This window comes from Diabrotica undecimpunctata, chromosome 6, assembly GCF_040954645.1.
Source record: "Diabrotica undecimpunctata isolate CICGRU chromosome 6, icDiaUnde3, whole genome shotgun sequence".
Classification (NCBI taxonomy): domain Eukaryota; kingdom Metazoa; phylum Arthropoda; class Insecta; order Coleoptera; family Chrysomelidae; genus Diabrotica; species Diabrotica undecimpunctata.
In genome coordinates this window covers 5,272,361-5,297,815 of record NC_092808.1, presented here as the reverse complement: position 1 = coordinate 5,297,815, position 25,455 = coordinate 5,272,361, and the positions used below count along the sequence as shown (strand labels likewise).

The following is a 25,455-nucleotide window of genomic DNA, read 5'->3' as shown; positions in this document are numbered from 1 at the left end:
CTCTGTTTCAGAACAATCTTTTAAAATAATTGTTGTTCAATTGCTAATATCTCGGCTTCTATGTAATTCATTGTGTGATCGTTTTGGTTAACGTGCATAGATAAACTACACCTAGATATTTCTTCGAATCACTTTTGTGGGAGGTGATACGGTCCTTTAATTGTCCTCCGGAGGCGTGTCAGCCGGTAGCTGACAGCCGTGCCGGACGCATCAAGGAATTTGGATATTGGTCAAAATACTTGGGAATTCCAAGTTTGGCCAAATCCAAATTTCTAATTGACTCGGTGCAGGGAAATTCCACTTTTGCTACGTAAAACAAAGGATCTGTTTTACATAAAAGCAGGTAGATTTTCTCTCATCGGTCAGTCGAGCTTGCCTCTTCTACTAACTGTAGACCTAGTCGGTGCTATTATTGTTCCAACTAAGTTATTGTTTTATTTCTGAATTCCTGTATACCTTTTTATTTTAGCATTATTGTATATCCAGACCTTGTCAGGTTAGAATATCACATATTTGTTCATGTACTGATTGTTTGCTATTTTATTTGATTATTTTTTATTGTTTATTTTCTTGTATTTGTATCTAAGCTGTTCTTCCGTAAGTTAAGAACACTTAGGAATATTTATCTTGCCTTTTCTATTTTATATATTTGATTTTGTACTTTGTATCTAAGTAGTTCTTTCCGGTAAGTCAAAAGAACCCTTAGAAATATTTTCATATCGCATTATTATTTCTGATATTTTATCTAAAATATTTTCTTCCGTAAGTTAAGAAAATACTTATATATTTGTCTATTTCATTTTTCCATTTTTTGCTAAGTTGTTTCTTCCGTAAGTCAAGAAACACTTAGCAATATTTTCACATCTTTTCTATATTTGATTTTTCTTATTTTCTATTATAAGTCGTTTCTTCCGTAAGTCAAGAAACACTTATAAATATTTGTGCATTTATTTTACTATATTTGATTCTCTTGTTTATTTTCTGTTCTAAGTTGTTTCTTCCGTAAGTCAAGAAACACTTAGACATATTTCTATAATCTGTTTCATTTTTGCATTTCTCGTTTTATATTTTCAGTATTTTATTTTTCCACTCTAAGTCGTTTCTTCCGTAAGTCAAGAAACACTTAGAAATATTTCCATATTTTACTCTCACATTTACATATTTCATTTATCTATATTTCTGTCCTAAGTTGTTTCTTCCGTAAGTCAAGGAACACTTAGAAACATTTTTCTTTGCATTATATTTTTATACCATTTAATTTACTTGTTTACTAAGTTATTCCTTCCGTAAGTCAAGGAATACTTAGATCATTTTTACCTATCTGTTTTCCATTTTTGCTCTGTTACTTTGTAACTGTTCCTTGGAACCGGTACCTATAACAGATATTTGTCACTGGAACTGTTATTTATAACAGCGGTGGTATTTAACCTTTCTACCAGCGACAAACCAAAGATGGTGAATACCCGATCCAATTCCGGGGATAGGAAGAAGCCCGAAGAGCCGGCGATGGGTCCTACAGGCCCAAATGCCCCCTCTCGGCAACATAATCGCCTTGAAGAATGGTCAATGTATTGTAAATTACAATTTGTACAAGGAATACTATAAACTATGTTAGACATGTCTATGTAAAAAATGGCTTATTCCTGGAATAAAAAAGAAGAAAAAATGTTCCAAGCAAGAAAATAGAATGGAATGAATAAATAAAAAGAATTGCAGGCAACGAGTCAAAAGATGGCCAAATAATATCAATTGAGGCTAAGCTAAAGTCAACATTAATTCAGTAAGATGTCTATCAAAATAATAGGTATAAAAAAATGACAATAAATTCATTTTATCGTATACTAAAAATTCGTGCGACAGTGGTTGAGGCTATAAAAGTATTGCATTACGCTGATATGACAGCCACTGTAGAGGATAAGTTACAAGATCACATCCGTACCTAACTGTACCTTTTAAAAGAAAGTTTTGCGGAATATGTAAAATAATAAATATCTACTCTACGGAAGTTTTACAAAAGAAGAGGGTGGATGTGACATATGGCCGCAGGAGTTAAAAATTGCTTTTTAATACTGCAGTTGTTCACGCTATCGATGTCACATAAACCATTGATATTTACAAATCATTAATCATGTTATTTTTGTAGGTAAATCTTTTTTTTTTGTTTAATAATGAACACATATGGATGTATATAGATCTGTTATTTAAGCCTATTGTTGAATTATCGGCAGTTTAAATTGATACTGCATTAGAATTTAAAATAAGTACTATGAACAACATGTTTGCTTTAATTTCAAACAGATGTGTTGATGGCATTCTATAACATCTTACTACTCACGTCCAAATCAAGAAAATACCCGCTTCATCATATTTTCTGGAATAACTCGGTCGCTATTTCAAACTACCGCTCAGGAGACTCTATACATGGAAATCTCCAGCAGACAACCAACATAACGTCATCAGAAACCAAATTGAATACCTTCTCATCTGCAAACGATACCGAAATTCCATAAAATCAGTAAAATCATACCCCGGAGCTGATGTGAGATCAGATCACAACCCAGTTGTAGGAAGGTTTAGAATTAATCTAAAAAAGCTGTGGCTAAAACTAAAATAGGGAGGATACAAGTATCCCGTTTGAGAGATCCATCAACAAAACAGCAAGCCACACTAAAAATTAAAGAAGAGCTCACCAAAATAGAAATTATTCCTACTGAAGATTCAAACAGGAAATGGCTGCTCTTATATGCACATGTGAGACAACACTAACACCTAAGCTGATCAAGAACAAAAATGAATGGATGACTGATGAGATTCTGGATCTCATGGAAGCAAGGAGATCTTATAAAACCAAAGACAAAAACATGTATAATATTATACACACAGAAATAAGTAGAAAGATCATAGATGCAAAGGAAAGATGGTATAGTGGCAGATGCGAAGAGATTGAACAGTTGGTAGAGAAACATGATAACTTAAACCTTCATAAAAAAAACTCGGAAAATAACAGGCACTAATATTAAGAAAAAATCAAACATATTGCTGAATAAAAACGTCAAAATAATTATAGACGTCGGTGAAAGGCTTAAAAGATGGAAGGAATATATTCAAGAGCTATTAAAAGACGAACGGACTGAGATAGTACAAGAGCAGGAAAAGTTCGGCAACGGAGCAGACATAACAGAAGATGAGGTATTAGAGGCGATAAAGCGAACAAAGAACAACAAGGCAACAGGTCCTGACGAAATACCTGTAGACATAATACGGTTAATAGAAGAACAGCAAATTGGAATATTGGTCGACTAATAAGTTTAATGAGTCATACGCTCAAAACATTTTTAAAAATTATACACCGGAAATACACAACAAACTTGGGCAGGACATAAGTGACACACAATTTGGATTTAGAAATGCACTGGGAACGAGGGAAGCCCTGTTCGTTGTGAATGTACTTGTGCAAAGATGCATGGATGTTAATCAGCCAGTATATATGTGTTTCTTGGATTACAACAAAGCCTTCGATAAGGTCAGACATAACTGTTCACGCCTCTATCCAATTCGAGTTTATTTATGCATTTTACAATCCGGCAACATAGTGGCGTAGGGAGATATATTATGCCATATGTGAAGATAAGGCGAGTCCCTTAAGGCACCCCAAAGAAGACAGAACTCAAGTACGAGACGGGATTGGTGATACAACATTAGAGCGAGCGGACATAATACTTAATAAGCGTTATATATATTCATGTATTGTGTAATTCAAAATAAAATCAGTTTTGTTTTCGCACGGAGTTTGATTATTAACCAGCGGCACAAGCGAAGTGCATATCAAGCAAATCCATGGTCTATTCGAGCCGAATCATCAAATTCTTGTGTTGAAACAGTGTAAATTCACCGAATTCCGAACTCATATTTGTGTCATCAAATTAGCGGGCGAAATAGTGCATTCATAGTGGCCCGAGCGCGTTATAGACTGTCGAACGTTGTTCTTAAGACAGTTACATAATTGGACAACTGGGGGTTTAAAATCTGTGAAGACCTGAGGCGAAGATTCTTGGCGCCAGGAGGCTAGAGCTGTTAGAATAAACATACAAATATTTTGGTGAGCATATCCATTTCACATTTCCCTTTTATTTATCAGTCTTTGTACCTTTATTCTGCACATGTGATAATTCTGAGAACGTTAGGGTCGAATATCAAGCGATTTATAATCTGTTTCTGTTTACTGTTTAATTCATTATAAAATTATGGAGAATTTAAAGCGAAAAAGGGGCGGTTTTAAATGCAAACTCACAATATTTTCGAAATTTATATTAGCGTTAAATGATAAAATAACTAAGGGTGAAACGATTTCAGATTTAGAAGTATTACAGGCTATTGAAATGGTAAATAATATAGAACATTTACAGGGCGAATTCGATGAAGTTCAGGGGCAAATAGAAAATACGGTTCAATTTGAATTATTAGAGGATGAATATACGGAACGCGAAGAATTCTATAACAAATATTATTCACAATTAGCGGTAGCGCGAAAAATCATTCGCGATAATCAACAAGTAGCTTGTATAGAAAGCGATAAAGCAAGTGAGCGCTCTAAGAATTCATATACAGGGCATTGTATTGAGCTTAAACCTATCGAGTTACCAAAATTTGATGGTAATTATAATAATTGGTTAGATTTTGCAGATCTTTTTGAATCTTTAGTTAACAGAAATGAGTACTTAGACAATATAAGGCGTTTTCATTATTTACGAAGTTCATTACAGGGCGGTGCGGCGCAGGTCATACGAACATTAGAGTTTACCGCCGAAAACTATGCAGTTGCGTGGAAATTAATTAGGGAAAGGTACGATAATAAGAGATTATTAATTTCCAATCATATTAATGCCTTATTTAATATAGAGCCAATACATAAAGAGTCATCTAATAGATTGCGGCAATTAGTTGACATTTTTTCGAAGCATTTATACGCGTTAAAGCAGCTAGGGCTACCTACTGATTCGTGGGACATACTCCTTATTCATATTATTTCTTGTAAGTTCGATACATCGACTTTACGCGCATGGGAGAATAGCAAGACACATAATGAAATTCCTAGTTTTGATGATTTTAAAACGTTTTTAAAATCAAGGGCGGACCTCTTAGAATCTCTTGAGGTAAATCATGCTGAAAAACAAAATACACGGAATATTTCTCAGGCGGGCGCATATTCACGGAATACGAAATATTCACATAACATTCGCGGTCTATATTCATCACAGAGAACTTTAAATAAATCGGATAATACACAGTGTTGCCCTATTTGCAAAAGGGAACACACCATTTATCAATGCGGCGAATTTTCAAAACTTTCATCTAGGCACAGGTTTGATAAAGTAAGACAGGTCAATCTTTGCACGAATTGTCTTAAACCTGGACATTTCTATAAGCGGTGTAGACAATCAACATGCAAGAAATGTGCGTCAAAACACCATACGTTATTGCATCCAGATAGGTCAAGCGAACAGAACGCAGCTTTAGTTCATCAACCGGTAGAAAACGCGAGCGATATACGATCTGCAGATAATATACAAGGTAGTTTAAACACTACCAATTTGTCAGTTTCGGCAGTTAGCGCTGCAGATCAAACTATACTGTCCACAGTATTAGTTAATATTTTTGACGGCCAAGGTAAGGCATACATAGTGCGAGCTTTGTTAGATTGCGGTTCACAAAGCTCATTCATAACCGAAAATTTATGCGATAAACTTAGATTAAAAACGACAAGCGCGAACATATCAGTCATGGGCATAAATAATATTGCATCTCCCGTTCGATTCAAATGCGAAATAAATATACAGTCGCGTAGCGATATAACTTTTCATAAAACTTTAAATTGTTTCGTAATACCAGAAATTACGGGGTGCGTGCCGGCATCTGAAATAAACATTAGCGATTTGCAGATACCTAAACCTTTAAAATTAGCGGATAATTATTTTCATAAACCACAAAGGGTCGAATTGTTGATAGGAAGTGATCTATTTTGGCAAATACTGGGCGCAAACAGAATTAGTTTAGGTAAAAATAAACCATTCATGCAAGAAACAATGTTTGGCTGGATCATAGCAGGGCCGTATATCAGCCAAAACAAAGCATCAGAAAAGCGAATAACTAAGTGTAATTTCACAAACACAATCGAAGTTACAGAACAGCTAAGTAAGTTCTGGGAACTTGAAGAGGTTTTCAATGGAAAACCTGCACTCTCGGGCGAAGAAATTGCATGCGAAAAACATTTCGAAGATACGGTGAAACGCGACGCGACAGGCAAATTCATAGTATCATTGCCATTCAAGGAATCGATAAGTTCACTCGGTGATTCATTTCGTCAAGCAAAAAATAGATTTTTAAATCTCGAGCGTAAGTTGAATAAAGATGCCAATCTTAAAACTCTTTATAGCGAATTCATCCAGGAATATAAAGAATTAGGACATATGAAAGGTTTATGCAGAATTACGGAAGCGGCAACAGACTTTAGGGTAAATACTACATTTTATTTTATGCCACATCATCCAGTTTTAAAAGAAAATTCTTTGACGACACGTTTGCGCGTTGTGTTCGATTGTAGTGCGCCAACTACAAACGGTATTTCATTAAATAGTATTCAAATGGCCGGACCAACCTTACAAAATGATTTACTCTCCATTTTATTGCGTTTTAGAACACACTTATATGTAGTTAGTGCGGATATAGAAAAAATGTACCGTCAGGTATTGGTTGCAGATGATCAAAAATCCTTACAATGTATCTTATGGCGAAATAATCCGGAAGAACCGATTGAAATATTTCAGTTACAAACAGTTACGTACGGTATGAAATGCTCTTCTTACTTAGCGATTAAATGTCTAATGACATTGGCAGAGGAGCAAGAAGCTAAAAATCCTAACATTGCTAGCATTATTAAATCCGATTTTTATGTGGACGACCTTTTGACAGGTTTTGATTCAAAACAGAAAGCGCGCGAAGCATGTAAACAACTTTTTGAGGTCCTCAAAGGCGGAGGATTTACATTGCGTAAATTCTATTCAAATGATCCTGAAATATTGAGAGATATACCGGATAATTCAACTACGGGTTCCGTTATTCAATTCGGTGAAAACGAGAAGGCGAAAACTTTGGGATTATTGTACTCACCGCAATCAGATACTATGTTTTATAGCATAAGTTCATCTCTAGGCCATATAATCACAAAGCGAACTTTATTATCGGACATAGCTCAAATTTTTGATCCCTTGGGTCTATTAAGTGCGTGTACCATCATAGCGAAAATTATGTTACAACAACTATGGCTCGAGCGTCTTTCATGGGATGATCCCATACCGGAGCATTTAGCAAATAATTATTTACAGTTTAGGAATAAATTAGGAAGCTTAAACAATTTAAAAATACCTCGGCATGTTATATGTTTTAGTAAAGTCAAACTAGAACTTCATGGATTTTGCGACTCCTCAGAAAAGGCGTACGGTGCTTGCATATTCATTAAATTTACCGATTCGTTAGGCAGGTCGTATTCATTCTTATTATGTGCAAAAAGCAAGGTTGCGCCCTTAAAGCCAGTTACCTTGCCGCGTTTAGAGCTCTGTGGAGCAGTAATTTTATCGCGTTTGACCAATAAGGTCAAAAATTCATTAAATGTGCAATTCGATACGTGTTACCTCTGGACAGATTCATCGATAGTACTTAGTTGGTTGAAAACAGCAGCCAATGCATTGAAGACGTTTGTTAGTAACCGCGTAGCAGAGATCCAGGAAACCACTTCGTTTGCGCAGTGGCGTCATGTGCCAGGCAAGGATAATCCTGCAGATCTAGTGTCCAGAGGCGTGGAACCAGATAAAATAATGGAGTGCAACTTATGGTGGCATGGACCGGAGTGGATCGTGCAAGATTCAGATAAATGGCCAAATTTACAAGTTGTCCCTACTGAAACAAGCGAAACAAGGAAAAACATAAAGGTTTTTACGAATAAACTTGATGAAACACAGAATACGGAAGTATTTTCATTTGAGCGCTTCTCTAATATTTTACGTTTAAAAGGAACCGCTGCATATGTGTTCAGATTCATTCGCATGTGTAAAAATAAGGAAAGAACTTCTGAACCCCTTTCTTTGGATGAAATACATTCTGCATTTAATCGTATTCTAAAACTGTGTCAATCACAGTCATTTTCTAATGAAATAAAGCATTTGAACCAAAAGGGATCTTTAGATAAAAACAGCAAACTCATCAATTTATCTCCATTTCTTGATAATCAGGGCATCATGAGAGTAGGCGGGCGTTTAAAGCATTCCGAGTTTACGTATGACAAAAAACATCCCATCATTTTAGCGGCAGATCATATAGTTATGTCGTTAATATTTAATCATTTTCACAAGGATCTTATGCATGCTGGTCCTCAGCTTTTACTTGCAACTATAAGAGAAACTTTCTGGCCGTTATCAGGAAGAAATTTAGCGCGACGTACAGTACACAAATGTGTAAAATGTTTTAGATTAAAATCTAAATCCATTCAGCCAATAATGGGTGACCTACCTGCCCAGCGTCTCGCAGGTGGCCCACCATTTATTGTAACAGGTGTAGATTATGCGGGCCCTTTCTTAATTCGCGATAGAAAGGGTCGAGGTTGTAAACTAATAAAGAGTTACATGTGTCTTTTTATTTGTTTTTGTACGAAGGCCATACATTTAGAATTAGTTACAGAACTGTCTAAGGAATCATTTCTGTTGGCCTTTAAAAGATTTATTGCGCGAAGAGGCAAGCCTCAAAAGATGGTCTCCGACAATGGAACCAATTTTATAGCAGCTAGTTCGGAGTTAAAATTGTTAAGCAAATTTTTAGAGCAGCACACTCCCGCGATAAGAGAATCCTTGCTAAAGAATAATATTTCGTGGTCCTTCATACCTCCCTATTCTCCACATTTTGGCGGACTGTGGGAAAGCGGAGTAAAAACAGTTAAGCATCATTTGCATAGGGTTTTGGGAAACGCGCACTTAACGTTCGAGGAATTTTATTCGTTGCTTGTGCAGATTGAAGCTATAATAAATTCCCGACCGATTCATCCTTTATCCTGTGATCCAAATGATCTCTCCCCATTAACCCCTGCACATTTTCTCATCGGAAGACCACTTATTACCAATCCAGATCCAGATTTGCGTCATGTTCCAGTTAATCGGCTCTCAAAATTCCAGCATATTCAGCAGCTTTCTCAGCATATATGGGAACGATGGAACAAAGAATACATCTCCGAACTACAAAAACGCACGAAATGGACTACTACTAACGGTGAAGTTGCGGAAAACACGTTAGTGCTCATAAAAGAGGACAATTTACCTCCATTAAGGTGGAAGTTAGGTCGCGTGATCGAACTTTTACGCGGCAGTGATGGTGTAGCCAGAGTTTTTAGGATAAAGACAGACAATGGTATCATAACTCGTTCTTTTTCCAAGGTGTGTCCGCTACCCGTTTCGGACTAAGTGTAGTTTAAACATTTGAACATTTAGCATTAGCAGACGATTTTGTTGGCAGTGTTTGCCAAGGCGGGGGCCATGTTCACGCCTCTATCCAATTCGAGTTTATTTATGCATTTTACAATCCGGCAACATAGTGGCGTAGGGAGATATATTATGCCATATGTGAAGATAAGGCGAGTCCCTTAAGGCACCCCAAAGAAGACAGAACTCAAGTACGAGACGGGATTGGTGATACAACATTAGAGCGAGCGGACATAATACTTAATAAGCGTTATATATATTCATGTATTGTGTAATTCAAAATAAAATCAGTTTTGTTTTCGCACGGAGTTTGATTATTAACCAGCGGCACAAGCGAAGTGCATATCAAGCAAATCCAATAACCGTCTTATCGAATTACTTGAAAAGAAAAACTTAGATATGAGAGACATCAGGATCATTAGCGCTATCTATTATAATCAAATCGCTGTGGTAAAAGAGAACGTCTTTTCAAATGAAATACAGATTGAGAGGGGCGTTAGGCAGGGCTGTCTCCTTCTTTGTTCAATTTGTATTCAGAGGAAATAATCCAGGAAGCACTAGAAGAACTAACTATGGAAATAAAAGTAAATGGCCGACCAATCAATAATATACGGTTTGCCGACGACACTATTTTATTAGCGGAATGTCTTGAGGATTTACAACAAATGGTGGACAGAGTCTTAGAAGTAAGTGAAGAAAACGGACTGTCCCTAAATACAAAAAAGACATAATTTATGGTAATTACAAAAGCCCAACAGCTCCAAGAAAACATAACAATACATGGAGAACAAATTAAAAAAGTTGAAAAATATAAATATCTGGGTACAATAATTAACGAAAATAATGAGTACACAGAAGAGATTAAGGCAAGAATAGGACAGGCAAGTAATTCTTTTAACAAACTGAAAAAAGTACTAAAGAGAGGGACATTTCAATTTCTTTAAAGATAAGACTTCTGAGATGCTACGTGTTGTATTATTTTATGGGTTGCAGGCTTGGACATTAAAGAAAGATGTTTCGGACAGATTAGAAGCCTTCTAGTTATGGGCCTACAGAAGGATATTAAGAATACGTTGGGTGGATAGAGTCACGAATGTCGAGGTGTTGAGAAGAATGGGAAAAGATAAAGAGGTTTTAAATACAATTAAAGTTAGAAAATGAGAGAAAAGTCATGAGAGGCGAGCGTTATAACTTGCTGCAATTAATAATGCAAGAAAGAATACAGGGTAGAAGGAGTTGCGGAAGAGGACGCCTCTCCTGGTTAAACAATTTGAGAGCTTGGTTTAACTGCACTTCTGCTGACCTCTTTAGAGCAGCGGTATCGAAAGTGCGAATTGCCATGATAGTTGCCAACCTTCTTAGAGGAGGTGGCACATGAAGAAGAAGTTGTGTTGTAATATATTTAACTAAAATATATATAACTCTGTATTAGTTTATCTAAATAGTCATTGAAAATATAATATCGGTATTTTTTTTACAAAAATATCACACCACAGCTGAGTCACTTTTCTGTTAATTTACAAAATATTCTTTTTACAAAATAAATGATTAAGATAAGTAAGGTTTAAGTTAAGCTAAAAAATAAAATTATACATTGTTTCACAATGTTCTAAGTAACCTATGTACCAATTGTATCTACTAGTGGGCGTGCTCGAAGGATCATTAATGCGCGCTCTTGGTTCTTCATATTTGGCGACTAGTGTACCCATATTATTAGTAAGAATAAAATCACTGCAATGTTTGAGACAAGAAAATTTCACATAAAATATGCACTATCCATAATTTTCAAACGAATTATAATTGCGAATTGAGAGAACAAGGCCGTAGATTGGAAAATGTTAAAACGAGGTAAAACATACAAAACTAGATCTGAGATCTATATATTTAACAATCAAAACTACACAAAAACCTAAAATATATACATGTTTAGGGAACTTGGCAATCTGAAAATAGTTTGTGAAATGCTATAAGGTAAGATGGGGCAAGTGCATTATCGGGGCAAGTGCAGAACATTATCATAAAAACCTATCACTTTTGAAATATGGGCTGCCATTTGGTATCTTTAATACCCGTGACAACAGTCTTTAACAACAGCGAGCTGCTTTATTACGTTTCACTGATGTTATAGGTACGGTAGTGTCACTTGTGTTTTGCAACTTCTCGAGCAAGGTCACTGATAAAAATTAATCCATTTATATCTACCGAATCTGTGAACATCTTTATATTATTTTTGGTAGGTAAGTATCTTAGGCACAATAGTTTATGATAAACATAATATATTTTTTAAATATTTACTTTTTGACAGTTTTTATTGTTGTACCGCTCTTGCCCCACGTATTTTTAAAGTCGGGGCTAGTGCGGATAAAATTGTGGGGTAAGAGCGGCACATATTACGCACTTGCCCCAAATCTCACACAGTTTTTCTTTATGCTTTTAGTTCCACCATGGTGAGAAATTACATTCGCAGAAGTAGCAGGGGCAAAGGATATACGAAAGAGAGTTTAAAAATTGCACTGTCGGCAATTAAATCTGGGCAAATGACTTTATACCGAGCTACTAAAGTGTACACAATTCCAAGAAGTACTCTCCATGATCACCTTAAAGATAGTAGAGGACAAAAAAGTTCCAGCTATGGAAGAACTCAGGACATTCCTCAACAGGAAGAAGAAAAACTAGCAAATGGCCTTCGTACTATGGAAAAATGGGGTTTTGGCCTTTCTAGAAAAGAAGTGTTGCAGGTTGTAGCTGACTTCGTCAAAGAGAATAACATTAAGACACAGTTTAAAGATGGTAAACCAGGAGAAGATTGGTTTCTTAATTTCAAGCGTAGACATAACCTCTCTATTAAAACACCCCAGAGTGTTGAATTTGCTAGAAAAAAAAACCTTGACCCATTCCTGATCTACAACTATTTTGATTTACTTGAAAACGTTATAGAAGAACTTGGTTTACAAGAACGCCCGTCGCAAATTTGGAACTTGGATGAAAGCAGTTTTTGCACAGATCCGTCAAAAACAAAAATTGTCGGACAAAGGGGAGCTCCATCCACAAGAACTATTAGTGGGCCTGGCAAACAAAATACAACTGTTCTTATGTGCTGCAGCGCAAGTGGCAAAAAAGCACCTCCGCTTATTGTCTTCAAAGGTAAACATGTTTGGGACCAGTGCACTGCTCCGCCTGGCACGGACTTTTTAGATACTACCTACGCTGCCACTCCTAAAGGGTGGATGGAGACAACTGTATTTAGAAACTATTTTGAAAACAGTTTTTTAAAGTTTATTGGTTCAGAACGACCGGTATTAGTAATTTACGATGGACACGCGAGTCATCTTGGAGCAGATGTCATAAATATAGCTGTTGAAAACCATATTACGATACTTAAGCTCCCTCCTCACACCAGTCATGTACTCCAGCCCTTAGATTTGTGTGTATTTAAATCACTAAAGACCCGTTGGGATGCTAAACTTGTTGAATGGCAGAGAAGAAATGTGGGGGCCGCTGTAACAAAAAGTATGTTTTCCAAGATGATAGGAGAAATATGGCAGGAAACCAGGCCCGAAATATTAGTGAGTGGTTTCATTAAAGCAGGAATAGTTCCGCTGAATAGGAATATTATTCAGCAAGATTTATTTGACCCAGTGGCTCTCCAACGTTGGCAAAAAACCCGTAACGTGGCTAGGTTTGATGGTCCTGACTTAACTTTGCCTAGTACATCAGCAAAAAATAATGAAAATCCAATCACAGTCGAACCACAGTCAACTTTCAGCTCGACAGATATACAAACATTTCAAGAAACTGAGAAGATTCTGGATGTTTCATTCGAAGAGTTGTTATTGAGGTCAACCAAACGTGAAAACAATTCTAATTCGAAGAAAAGAAAACGCGTGTGCTTGGGTGCAGAGGTGATAACAAGAGCCGATGTTGAAAAAATTTTAAGTTCAAATACAACAAAAAAATATAAACCAGAAAAAAAAATTAAAAAGATTTACAAAAAGAAAAATTGCTGAAAGCAGTTCCGAAAATGATAATAGTTCTTGGTACAGTGATTCAAGCGAAAACAGAATTGTTGAATTTGACGAGCTAAGCAAAAGTGATTTGGAAGAGTTTGATGAAAAAAACCCTACTGACAAACTTACATTTACCAAAATACAAATTGGGGATTTTGTATTAGTAAATTTTCCTGGAAAAAAGAAAATGTTCAAATATGTTTGTTTGGTGAAACAACTGATCAATGGTGATGAAGCCGAAGTAACAGGCTTGAAAAGGCTCACAAATAAGTGCCATTTTATTTTAAAACCCAACGATGTCTGCACTATTCTACTGTCGGACATAGAAACAAAACTACCTGTTCCAAAAATATCAATAACTGCTGATTACGAAAAGTATATTTTTGAGACTGCACCTGAAGTGTTTGAAGCATAGCATAAGTATTTTTTCCAATTATTATTATTTTTTGTTACTGTTAACAGGATTTATTCATTCTTGTACGTTTAGTTTATGTTTTTATTTTAAATAAATATTTTTCAGTCAAAATATCTGAAATTGTTTTGACTCTCTCCTAAAAAATATTTCGTAGCATTTTTTTCTTAATATTTTATTAAAGTTAAGCATAAAGAATAAAAATTACATATATGTAGGATTTCTGCACTAGCCCCGTATGGAACACTTATTATTATTAGCAAAAATAATGGCACATTCTGCTCTTACCCCGGATCAGTGTGGCAAGTGAGTAACATGTACTTGCGAAAAAAAATGTATAGGCAAATTTGGTAGGTAATGTATTTTTGTTATCTAAATAGTTTTAATTGGTCGGTTAATAATCACAATTATACGACAGAAGTTTAAAAAAATCTTAATTTGAAAGAGGCAATTTTTGTAGTTAAATGAATATTAACTATGAATTTTTTCGTTCGCACTTGTCCCATCTTACCTTACCACGTCAACAATGCTGAAATATTTTATGAAAGAAAATAAGAAAATGGAGTTATTTTTACATTAACACGTAAAGACAGAAAGAAATTTAAATAAACCGATTATTAGAGCACGTCTCAACAAACTTATATAGCCAGTATATTAATAATTAACTAGATATAAAGTCTATTTTAAATAACGTCTTAAGCTCATAGCAATAAATTTGTGAAAATACCCAAAAACATATTTTTTCAACTGTATTTGATGCAACTTACCTTCTTGCTCTTTCTGAACACCTTACTCACACCTCAAACACCACTTTTCTACTAAAATCCAAACTTCCAGGACCTCTACACTCTTCGCACACCCTGTAGCGATGCCCCGTCGTCCTGTTCGCCCAGAGCACGCCCCCGAACTCGAGAGGGTTAAAAAGGCAACCGATCACTGGCTCTGAACTTTCGCTTCCTCACTCTATTGGCCTGTTAGTTTCCGTCGCTGCGATCTGATTGGTTGACCGTTTTCACCCTTTCAACCTGTCGCTGAACAATCGACGGGTTTTTGGTGACTTTTTGTTTTTTTCTCGGCCTAGGCGATTACGATCAGAATTGTACGGGTATATTTAGGTAATGGGTGGTGGAGGGGGCACGTCGTTTATTATGAATGACAAGCTTTCAGTGGATGTTTTTTTTATGTTTTATTTAATGCTAAAGAATATTATGGATAATAAGTTTTTGATGGCGAGCAATAACCATCACGTTTGATAAAATGAACGTCTTGAAATATTAATAAAGTCGATAAGTTGAATATTGATGAATAATATAAATTTTGCGATGTAAAAATTACCAAAAAGTAATAAAGATGTGTACATATTTGGTCAACTGAAAATACACAATAACAGTGACAAATGTAATTTAATATAGGCAATGTTTTAATCCACCTTACCTTACTTTAATGCACGAAATTAACAGACAATCAAGATATTTAAACTTGAACGTTTATTGGGTGAATTTACACGGGTTCGAAGCCCTTTTAAGACTAACTAGGAGTTCTAAATATTTTTTATTTTTTTTTTATTAATATTTCAATGAAGATTAATATTGAAAAATTGAAGAATTGAATTAGGGCCTATGTAAGAGTTAACAACAAACCATTTAATATGTCAGTGTTGAACTTATACGCCCCTACAGAAACAAGCAATGAAGACGAAAAAGAAATCTTTTATGATAGAGTCGAAGAGGAGATAGAAAAAATACCCAAAGAAGATGTCATATTTGTACTAGGAGACCTCAATGCACAGATTGGAAAAGAAGACTTTTTACAACAAATTGCAGGAAAGCATACAATACACGAAAACACATATGACAATGGGCAAAGACTATGTAACCTAGCAACTAGAACAAATTTGTTAATAAGCTCAACAAAATTTGAACACCCTAAAATACATAAGGTAACATGGAGGTCACCAGATCAGAAAACTACAGTCAAATTGATCACAAATTAATAAACGAAAACAATCGTTAAACGAAAACAATCGTCAATAAAAAATGTAAGAACATTTAGAGGTACGTGTGCAGATTCAAACCACTACATGGCCACAGCCACTATAAGACAAAAAGTTAAAATTGAAACAAAACAGAAAAACCAATATAAAAAGTGGAATGTCAATAAAATGAGTAATGAAGCAGTAAGAAAAAAAATAAGAGGAGGCAGTAACAGTTCAAATAAAAGAGAAATATAAAGCAGAAGATATAAACACAGAATGGGAGACGATCAAAAAATCAATAGAAGAAGGTGCAAATATGCAGGTAGGTAAAAGTCAGGATAAAACAAAAAACGGATGGTATAACCAAGAATAACAGAGAAGCAAAAATGGAAAAGCCCCTGGTAAAGATGGAATTAATATGGAACTAATAAAATACGGAGAAAGGAAGTTGAGAGGAAAAATACTGGCACTATTGAAAAATATATGGAAAAAAGAGAAAATACTAGGGCACTGGGAGGTAGGGCAGATCATAACAATACATAAAAAGGGGGACCAACAAATTTGTGAAAATTCTAGAGGAATAACGTTACTAAATACAACATATAAAATATTGACAAATAATGGAAAAAGCAAACGAATATAAATTAGAATTGGAAATGTTATTCATAGACGTCAAATATGCAACTCAATTAAAAGGAAAGGATTAATGATAGCAGTTAAAAAATTAAAAATTCCATATAAACTCAGAAAATTAATAGAAATGACAATGAGAACTACAAAATTAGCATAAAGACACAAAGAAGAGAGACAGAGGAATTCAGTATACATTAAGGGATGAAACAAGGAGATGGCTTATCAACAACGCTATTTAACCTAGCCTTAGAAAATGTACTACGAAATATAAATAAAGGAAATCTAAGAACAAAAGGTGGTCAAATAATCACATATGCAGACGATATTCCTATTATTGCAAAGAACAGGAAAATAATGAAAGAAATGCTAGAAGAAATAAAAGAGAAAGGAGAGGTAATGGGACTAAGATTAAATAAAAAAAAAGACAAAAATATTAGGGAAAAATCAAAATAGGAAGTTTTGAGTTTAAAGAAGTCGAATACTTCAAATAACTAGGAGTTACAATAAGCAAACAACTTTAATAAGACTATAAAGTGTAAACACATACCAAAAATGGGTACCATACACTTGAGAAAGGAACTCTGCCGAAACAGCTGTAGTGATAAGATATTATAATAAATTTTGTGGAAGTCTTGAGAACAAAGTTTTCAGTTTTTTATTGTTATAGGTACGAAATAAAAAGATTTTTTGACAAAGAAGGAGGCGTTTTCGGCTAATGTTTGTAGGGATAAGGCGAGATGTTTTGCCAATTTCTGAGTGAGCCAGTTGTATGCACTGACGATGGGTCTTAGGGGGACATTGGAACTATGGATTTTTAGCAGGCCATATATTCTTGGAATTCGGGATGATTTTTCTCTGGCTATTTATAAGAGATTTTTTTATGTCTGGAGGTAGAGTGGACTTTCTTATGATGGTTTTGGTCGTTTTTTCTAGATAGGAGGTGGGATCGTTTGAGACTCATTTGTATTTTGTGGAATTCAGAACTTCAAACATTTTGTCGAAATAATTAGAAGAGTTCAAAATCACGCTGGCATTACCTTTGTCGGCCGGAAGGATGACAATATCATGGTTGTTATAAAGTTCTTTGAGGTCTTTTTAAAATACTGATATTTGAAGGTAAGGGTTTGGAAGTACGGTAGAATTCTGGCGACATCTTATCTGGCAACTGCGGCTTGGTCGGAAAGAAGATGAGAAATAGCGTTTTCAGTTGATAAATATTTTTCTCAGTTGGGATGGAAAGAGGAGTGATAGAAAAATTGAAGGCTTTTGACAGAGCTTTGGTAGCTGAATCGGATATGTGAATATCTGAGAAATTGCGTACAACAGTAGAAGGTTGTTAACACGAAATGGGCTGTGGATTTTGCTGACAGATAAGTTGGGCCAGTTTGCGTTTCTGGGTTTAGGTTTTGTTGTCAGAAATGTCTTGGGTTTTTTGGTGAGAAAGATGATTGAAGTGTTCCATAATAATGGATCAGTAGCGCACCTAGAATTTGCGTCTGGGGGGGTTTGGTTGGTCACCGAAATTTTTTTATGATGTTACCTCCATTTTGACTCCTTAAAATGTGTGGTAACACTGTCGGAATAGGGTCCTGGGGGGTTTTAACCCCCAAAACCCCCCTGGGTGCGCCACTGTAATGGATGCATATTGTGAGAGTGGATGTCATTTTAAGTTTTGAACAGTTGGGAATTTGTTGTGTTTAAGTTGCGTTGGGTGGAATGAACTGAATTTCGAAGAAGCGAAAAACCAGTTGCTCTAAGAATTTTTAAAATGGATGAAGATTTAGTGTGATAGTGTCAAAAACAAAATTTCCCCCAAGTGAAAAGTCGTGTTGCTAATAATTATTCCGTAACTTAATATTTTAATCAAGAGCTAATTGAACGAAATCATTGTGTCAAAATCAATCAACAAAATATAGGAATTAGCTGTTTTAGATTCCGAAATAATTACATTGTTGGGCAGTATTATTGAAAGACTTTCTGATAAACTTGGATCTTTATTTTCATATGTATTTCTTACTTTCTATAGAACGTTGTTTTAAATATATTGAATAGTTTTCCCATTTTCCCAATTGTCTGAAAAGAAAATTGGGAACAAACAAAGAAAAGTTCTTATTTATGTAAAATTTGATTAAGGTAATGTGATATCATAATAGCATTGAACTAGTGTTTAACAAGTCATAGAATTTGGTTTTTCGAAAGGAATGTCGTGGTATGTAAGATGTGTGTGTCTGATTGGTGAAAAGGAGAAGGATGGATTGAAGTGAAGGAAGTCATGTTTTGCTCAGAAAAAGGAAGATTATTTTGATTTGAACGTCGAAAGAAAAAGTTGTTTTTATTTCATATCCTGCAGTGAAAATTAGCAGAGTTCTTGTCAAATAATAATTGTGAAAGGTGTTTTGTGTTTGTGGAACGAACCCCAAGGATTGGTAGCAGTGGACAATGAAAGTACATCCTGTATTAAACAAATAGGTGTATAGTATATTTGGTACTAGTCGATTAAGTGAAAATCCTTTCGACTAGAAAGAAATTGGGTTGCTGTGAGATAGGAGTTTGGTCCAGGAGCTTTTGGAGAGACTGTTGCGGCGATAGTGTGTGCGAGAGACGTTGACAAGCAGAGGAGATAGCAGGTGTAGAGCAACTGAGAGTACGAGCAAAAGGTGGGCAGTAGAAAATTCTTGGAAATAAAATATTAGTTTGCAATATAATCAACAGACTTTCAACCACGATCATAACTAGATCATAATTATTTGCTTTTTTTTAATATTTTATTCAGTGATTTCATTTCACAATAAATATAATGTTTTCATTCAGATATAAAAAATTAAAAGAAGTAAGAATTAAGAAAAATTAAAATATTTGTTGAAAGTAGCTTGGTTTAATTAAAAAAAGAAAACACAGAGAAGAGATCTTTTGTTTGAATACGTGTCCAAACAATAACTGATAATTTGTATAGGAATTTTAATGAATTTGTAATTTTAATTATACGGATTAGCTTATATGATATATGATTTTGATTATTTAAAAAAAAGAGTAAAATTGTCTGACGAATAATTTTTTTGACGTGACAACGTCTTAAATTAGGTTGTGGCTCGGAGTCATTCATGAAAAAGTGTAACGCCCGCTCACGTCTGTTACAGTGAGTCACCGAACGAGAGAGAGGCCCGCCGGACCGGCGAATGCCTTGCGTCTCTCTCCCACTCAAACATGATCGGTCCGCTGCGCGCGCAGCACTAGAGAATTAGGCGCGTTGAATCGGTGCGTGCTTCCGTGCTTGTGTCTCTGTCAGTGTTGTCCCGTCTACCGATTTTTCGGTAGATCTACCGAATTTGATTCCTATCTACCGATCTACCGAACTGCCCCTTGAATCTACCTAATTTTAAAACAAATATCACAATGACTTCAAAATAAATTCCATCAAAAAACTTTTCAGTGTAACCTAATACTTGGTATTTTTAATACGTTTGTATTAAAATTCATTTGATACTTCCCTATAGTGTTTAAAAATATATTTACAAAGATGCAAAGAAAGCGAAATACCCCGAGATTCAAGTTCGTAATTTTATACCTAATAATAACATATTGTATAAACATCATTCCGTAATCATAATCATTCACACACGTCTCTTCAATTCTCAAAGAATCTCAAGTATCAAGTGATAAATTATTAGCTAAATGACGGTGTGTGTGCTGTCGGTTTTCTTTGACTGCCGACTTAATCCATTAGCAGATAATGGTTGTTACATCTATTTGAACCAGAACGTTTTAACTTTCTGTAAATATTATGACCTATAACTATTTCTCAAAATATTATTAAAACTTATTTGTATCATAATAGCTGATGTGAGCATTTGGTCCCAATAATTTGATTCTTTATTTATTAAACAAAATTCAAGGAATTATGGTTATTTCTAATAATTAGTTCAGCATAATTATTTAAGGTCTTTAACTTTTGAACCATTAAGTCGCCACCATAATGGGAAACTTTTCTATTTTTAGTTTTATGGAAAAAAGTTATTCTTTCTAAAAAGTTCTGAATGATCTAAAACTTCGAATACAATCATCAGATATTAAATTTTTTTAGTAATATAGGCAGTTTATCAAAAAATATGAATTTTATGTTCATATTTTTTGACAAACCTCGTGTATATGGCTCAAAAAATTTAATTGATGATTGATTTTAGGTTTTAGGTCATAAAACTAAAAAAAAATTCCATTATGGTGTTCACTTAATTGGACGCACTGTATTATAATATATATATATATATATATATATATATATATATATATATATATATATATATATATATATATATATATATAATTTACGTCATTGCATATGATCTACCGAAATCTACCGAATTTTGCCGAAGGCATCTCCCGATATTGGATAAGCTCCACGGAACATCACTGGTCTCTGTCTTTCTCGAGCGTTCTTGGCGTTCAAGACACATTACAGCAGAAACACTTCCTTTCATTTCATATTTCTCCTATCATCGTCCTATCCTCAACAAAATCACTCAAATAGAAATTAGTTAAGTTTAAGTTTACATGTACAATGTTTTAGTAAACAAAATATATTTCTATAGTTAAAATTTGTGCAATTCGTATTTTCATTCAATTCCTTGTTCCTATTGTGCAATTTAATAATATTCATATCAATAAATATTCTACCGAGAAAAAGACGTTGTCACGTAAAATCTTCGCCCGTAAAACCGACTTTACAGGCAAGCGATTTTTTTTTATTCTTCTTTAATAAATTATTTAATAGTTTATTAGTATCACACAATTATTTGGTTTACTTTATTTTCCTATGTATATATGTATGTATTTTGTATATATGTATAAGTATATCAATTAAGCCAGAATAGTGGTAGCGGTTAAACAGTGCGGACACACGTCAAACGCCTGCGGTGTCACTAAGATCCTTTTTAGAGCTAATACACAAGAGATAGAGTGTCTGCAAACATATTGCTCTCGCATTCGATAATACTTCATGTCACTGTCAGTGGTTCTTCGCCCATCCAATAGTTCAAAGAACGCCGAGAGCAGATGATGTTTGAGCAGTTATACGGAACGTTACAAAAGTTCTATTAGAGAGATTCTCATATTCTTTTCCCGTAAAGAAAAGTAAAATAGGTTAAAAAATTTAAAGATTAGAGGATAGTGCAATATTGTGTTAAATTTAACTCATTTATATCAAATAATATACAAAAATATAGTAGATTATAATTTTTAAATGTACCTATATCTCGGTAATCACACTTCGTCCCTTTTCAATTTTGAATATTTCGACGCTGTATTCATCAGTAGATCTGATATGCGATAAGAAATTATGTTCACATCTTTTTTTCACTCTTTTTATAAACAGGACAGATCTTTAATTCTTACTAGGGACAATGATGCTGCTTATTTGATATATACAAATTTAAAATCTTCAATACTGGCTTACTTAAAGAACCTATCGATGGCTTACTTGTAAATCCTCGTAAGTCTAATTTTTACACATTTTGTCTTTTATGCTGAAATAGAATCTACTACCTATGTAAATGCATTGAGCAAAGCTTTGTAGGGGAGAGTTACCTAAGACGGGACGGTTCCCAAGTAGGGACACTAGCAATTCTAGAAAATCTGTAACAAGTGGCAACACCTGCACTGGAAGAATGAAAGCTCGCCATTCAGTCGTATTGTCACGTAAACGACACGAGGCTAGCATACCGGTAGCGTTCGTCAGAACAAGTTGTTAATGTTTACATATTTTTTTAAATATATTTACGTACAACATTATAGTGAATATAGCGTTAATGGTAAGTATCTGTGAAACTTAACGTTATTAGTCAATAACAGAGTTTATAGTGATTGCATTTCACTGTAAAGTATTTGCCACTAAAGCTTTTGTTTAATATCGGTTAAGATTTTTACAAAATGGGTGCAAATCTCTTAAGATGGGACAAAGTTAAACTTCCTAAGTCGGACGTCCCATCTTAGGAACTAAAATATGGCTACAGATATTCTTCTTATACCTGCCTACTTTTAACTAATTAAATCATTAATTACTTATAAATTCTTACATATAACGGTAATTCATTCTAAAAACATTTATAAGTAGGGGTTCAGTAATTAGATTATACCCAAGGAGGTCATAATATTCTAACCTTGATTATCGCTAAGTAAAGATAATGTGTCATTAAAAAATGTTTTATTCAGTGAACTCTCTATCTCGTAAGTGGCACTGATATATTTTTCTTTTACAGATGCCAAATAGAAATCCAAATTCCTATTACAAAAGAAAAACTGATCGTGGAAACTGGTCCGTTCAAAATATGATTCTAGCTGTACAAAAAGTTCGGAATAACGAACTATCGCTTCGAGAAGCTGCTGACAGATATAATATTCCTAAAAGTACTCTTCAAAGACGAGTTACAAACAAAAATAAAATCGTGACCGAAAATGACAAATATCTTGGTCGGTTTAGGCAAATATTCTCAGTTGAACAGGAACACGAAATTTTAGATCATATTCTTGAAATGGAAAAGCGATTTTTTGGAATCACTTATAAAGAACTTCATTGTCTGGCATTTGACTTTGCCCAAGCCAATAATATTGCTAACAATTTTTTTTTATTTATTTACGCTGTAACCACCAGGGTTATTAGCGACCTAAATATATAATACAGGTAAAGTTAGAAAAAATTACAATAATTGATACAGTCCTGAGTCTTTAAGATAACTTATTGTGTTTTTAATGTTCATGTTTTTTCCTAGGGCTTCCTTTATATTATTTGGTATAGTGTGCTTCTTTCTTGCTGCTTCATATGTTTTGCACTGAGTTAGTATATGCTTCACGGAGAGTGTTACTTGACAATTTTCACACATTGGCGGCACAGTTCGCGTAAAGAGGTGTTTATGTGTAAAGTTACTGTGTCCTAGTCGCAAACGTGTTATTCTCACTTGGTCCTGTCTATTCGCTGTTGGTTGGAGCCACGGTTTCACTAATTGTTTGATTTCCTTGAGTTTATTTTGTGATGCACTCCACTTATTTTGCCACGCACTTAACACTTTATGTTTTATTTCTGACTTTTATTTTTATTTGCTAACAATTTTAATAAAGATACTCGAATGGCCTCTAAAAAGTGGGTTTATGGGTTTTTGAGTCGACATAGAAATATTTCTCTGAGAAAACCAGAAGCAACCTCATACGCTAGAGCTACAGGATTCAACAAGAATGCAGTCCAAAGTTTTTTCAACAACCTGGAAAGTATTTATAATAAACATCACCTCACTCCAGATAGAATCTGGAATATTGATGAGACCGGAGTGACCACCGTCCAAAAATTATCTAAAGTTCTTGCTCAGAGGGGTAAAAAGCAAGTGGGAGGTTTAACAAGTGCCGAAAGAGGAGTTAATGTCACTATAGTAGCTGCTATGAGTGCAAGTGGCAATTTTCTTGCGCCTGCTTTTATATTTCCCAGAAAGAAAATAAAACCAGAGCTGATGGACATTGCACCTAACGGTAGTCCGGCATTTCCACAGGACAAAGGATGGATGGATCGTGATGTTTTTTTAAAATTCATAAAATATTTTGGACAACAAACCAGACCTTCGAAGGAATGCAAAATTCTTATTATTTTGGACGGCCATTGTTCACATACAAAAAGTTTAGACGTTATAAACTTCTGTCGCGAGAATGGTATTATTTTATTATGCCTGCCACCACACTGTACGCATAAAATGCAACCCCTAGATGTTTCGTATTTTAAATTATTTATGAGTTATTATGATTTGTACCTTACTAGATGGCTAAAAAATCATTGTGGTCGTACATTTGGAATATATCAAATCTCAGGGGCTGTTGCAGAAGCATTCTCAAAGGCATCTTCTGTACAGATAGCGACAAATGGATTCCGAGTAACCGGAATTTGGCCTTTTAACGAACACGTATTTCAAGACTGCGAATTCGCTCCCTCTAAAACGACGGAACAATCAGTGGACAATGAAACTACATCACAGGTCAATAAATTACCCGTAATGATGGCTCATACCGAAAGCCTAAATCAAGTTGAAATGTATGATAATCCGATTCCTTCAACCTCAAAACAGTCTGTTTTAAGGTCACCTAAAGATGGTGATTCCGAAGATAACAGACCGATACAGAGAAGCCAAATCATTCCTATCCAATTTCCGACATCCAAGGTAAAAGTGACTGATATTAGTCCGCTACCAAAGGCACAGAAAAAGAAAGGTAAGACTTCTTCTAGACATTCTCTGAAATCCACGATACTCACAGAATCGCCGTATAAAAATGAATTAGAGACGTTGCAATCCACAATCCCTACTAACAAGGTTAAATCTGTGAAACGAACTGTAGTTATGGACCACAGCGCTCGAAATGCAAATATTAGCAATATCACAGTCGTCACTTTAACTAAAGATGATTCAAACTGCATTGTATGTGGAAAGAAGTACGCAAAGAGTAGTGAGGACTGGTACAACTGCAAAATATGTTCAAATTGGGCTCATGAGTCTTGTGGAGTAATTGATGATCTCTATTTTATTTGTGGAAGTTGTATAGAGTAATGTCCCTTTTTGAGAAACACAACGGACCATCTTAAGATTCCGATTTCTCATGATGGGACATTCACACTTTTTTTTTAATAACAAAAAACGAAGCATATTTTTTATTTTTTATTTAATTTATATCTAAAATGTGTTAATAATTAGAATGAAGTTTCATTTTATTACCTCAACTTTTTTTTAATATCTATAGATTTTCAAGTATTTGTTATAAAAAAAAACTGTCCCAACTTGGGTGACTCTCCCCTAAGTCTTTGTCAATATTATCGCCATCTATGCGCAATTGAAAATACTAGTAAGTCTGGTGTGTTTTAAAGAGGGCAGTAAAACCACCGAA

The 25,455-nt window shown here is 34.7% G+C and overlaps 1 protein-coding gene across 1 annotated transcript in view; it reads right to left on the bottom strand.

Annotated features, from left to right (window-relative positions):
- LOC140444716 (nuclear receptor subfamily 2 group E member 1-like) overlaps nucleotides 1-14,769 on the bottom strand; it is a 62,119-nt gene extending 47,350 nt beyond the window's left edge. Inside the window, exon 1 of the mRNA XM_072536480.1 lies at nucleotides 14,708-14,769. The gene's annotated coding sequence lies outside the window, so the exon portion shown is untranslated. The remainder of the gene's footprint in view (nucleotides 1-14,707) is intronic.
- Nucleotides 14,770-25,455: the final 10,686 nt, after the last annotated feature.